The sequence below is a fragment of the Aulonocara stuartgranti genome, assembly GCF_965226115.1.
Source record: "Aulonocara stuartgranti genome assembly, chromosome: 16".
Classification (NCBI taxonomy): domain Eukaryota; kingdom Metazoa; phylum Chordata; class Actinopteri; order Cichliformes; family Cichlidae; genus Aulonocara; species Aulonocara stuartgranti.
In genome coordinates, this window is record NC_138952.1 from 22,590,308 (window position 1) to 22,592,854 (window position 2,547).

Here is a 2,547-nt window from a genome sequence, read left to right on the forward strand (position 1 = left end):
TTAAGGATCATTACTGTTCATTTTGTTAGTCTCTGGGACAATAAAACAAGCCCCCTCAGTCACCTGTAAAGCAGAGCGAGCCACAGCACGGTGTATCATCTTTTGTTGGTGCATGGCCTTTATATAACGCAATGCTCAGCCTACATTTGGATTGGCTGAATCATGCAACTCATTTACATTTTCCCAGTGACCTTCCTTGCTCCCTGCAAACCCACGCATTCCTAAATCCAGAGTGCTGTCCACGCATTGAAGGGGCGTTGCTGAAGTCTCACTCAGATGTGCGCACAGACTTCAGCACACACTGTTGCACGCAGGAAAGCGTAAATTGTGAACATATGCTTTTCCTATACATTTGCCTAGTGTCTTGTTTTATGGCATGAGCCAGAGCATCTGCATTGTGTAACCCCTATAGACATGGTTACTAGTATTTTCTTGTTTTTACCTGGTAATATTATTTCCGACACCCCTTGAACACACTTTGATTTTCTGTAGTTCAGTGAATGCAACAAAAGCACGTTGCTGCATTAAGCTAGGCAAAACGGAGCAAGACACCGAGAGCAAATAACAAGCTACACAGTGAGTCTTTTGGTATAAAATAAGTGTTATAAAGTATTTTCAACAGTCTCTAACTTAAAGTTATGTACTTTTCAGAGGCCTTTATGTGTTTTACTCTCGACCAAAACCAGGCAGAGCGTGTATTTGTTTCTTGGGAATTCCGGTGAGTTACTAGAGATGATAAGTTAGCAGGAAAACTTATGCTAATTGTACATGTGGTAAACACTGCAACAGTGCGAATTCCGTATTGTCTAAAAAAAGCTAAAACCAGTCGGAGTACTTGAATCGTGTGTGAAATGGAATGTCGTATTTTATTTTATTGTCTATTTGATTGGGCATCTTCACAAATGCGCAAAACTAATGCAGGATGCACTTTTCTTTTAGCCATAAATGTTGTCCAGTGCCTTTCCTGCACTTTGTCATTTCAGTTATAGGTTAATACATGTAAATAAGTTATTTAAAACTAGTTACGTTACAAACATTTCATGATGTGATTACATATGCCTTAAAAAGGGGTATATAAATACAATTGATTGTAATGCTGTAAAGCAATACAAATGGAATTCATAGAGACAGAACAATGTTAAAACAACAGTGTACTTGATTTTGAAAACTTTATGAGATCTCATTTTATTTAGAAAAACTGTTAAGAACTATTCTGTTTATTGCTCTGTACTGTATGTGCAGACTGGTTTTTTGTGATCCTGGATCTGAAGTGGTTCTGGATATGGATGGCGAGCCAGACCCTGTGAAAACTCTTGGCGAATCCAAAAGCAGTGTGGCCAGCTGTTCTGGATGCAGGAGTAGAGCTACAGTCTGAATTACTTCGAATCGCAGGATTTCAGATAAGCAAGAGCAAAAACTGCTTACTTCATACGGATTGTTTCTCTGGGAAACTATTGAACTCCCAATATCCTGCTCATCAGGAGTCAGGTCTAAAGAGACTACTTATTTTATTTTATTTTGTTGTTATTTTCAAAAGAGCGCTCTTCTCTGTTGATCTTCTGTTAATTTTCTATGCTGTTTACATTGGATTATTGCACCACTGTAACATTGTAATAAATCTGCCGGCTGTTCAACACTCAATTCTCTCAAATTTATTTTACTCCTCTCGAATCTAGTCTATAAGTTTAACCCTACTATACTAAGCAGGTGTTACATAAAAGTGGCGAGCCAGCCAGGAGGAGTTAGGCTATTTAATGCCTTTAATCCAATCATTCGCACACAGTTGGCAGTTTTATGACAATTTTTGCACATTTTTCCACTGAAGTAACATGGATGTCATTGAACGTGAACGTATCAAGGTACCAAATGCTGTACTAATCAGTGGGTTTTCTGGTACAGAGACTGATGAAGAAGTTGTTAAGTTTTTGCAACACTATGGTTCTATTGCACGAACAGTGAAAATTGCTAGTTCTGACCCTGACTTTAAAGATACAGTTATAGTTGAGTTTGAGTATGGCACAGCCATTGAGTCGATTCAGGGTGAACTACCCTGTCACAGAACAACATCTGACCCAAATGTAGTTCACAGCATCCAACTCTTATCCCCAATTTACAGTGCTAAGCTAATGGCTAGTACTACAGAGTCTTACCTTTCTAATTTAAAGGGTATTGCTAAGGTGAGTGGGGTAGATTATGAGAAAATGCTACTCAGTGAACTTAACAAACTTCAGGCCTCTGCTGGAGAAAGGGAGAGTACAGCCCCCTCTAAGGTCATTTCAGTAGATGACCCAGTCCCTTTAATACCTGGTTCTGTTTTGAGACGACCAAGCAGTGAAACTATCCCACCCACTCTGACCACTGACACCATCAATCCTTCCCTTACTGACAGACCAGCTCCTATTTTGAACCCTGAACACTTGACCACACCTGAAGTCCAGAGGGTCATTGTGGAGCACATTGTCAAAAGTACTGATATGTCCCAATCCTATCCAAGCTCTGTAAAATTCAGGTCCTTTTCTGGAAAAACTCCATGCCCTAATACGGAGG

General features: G+C 39.7%; 1 long non-coding RNA gene across 1 annotated transcript; it reads left to right on the plus strand.

Annotated features, from left to right (window-relative positions):
* Positions 1 to 409: 409 nt before the first annotated feature.
* On the plus strand, positions 410 to 1,641 carry LOC309690226. Its single transcript, XR_014271675.1, has 3 exons — positions 410 to 576; positions 652 to 718; positions 1,243 to 1,641. It is a non-coding gene; the product is annotated as an uncharacterized lncRNA (long non-coding RNA).
* The last annotated feature ends 906 nt before the right edge of the window (positions 1,642 to 2,547 follow it).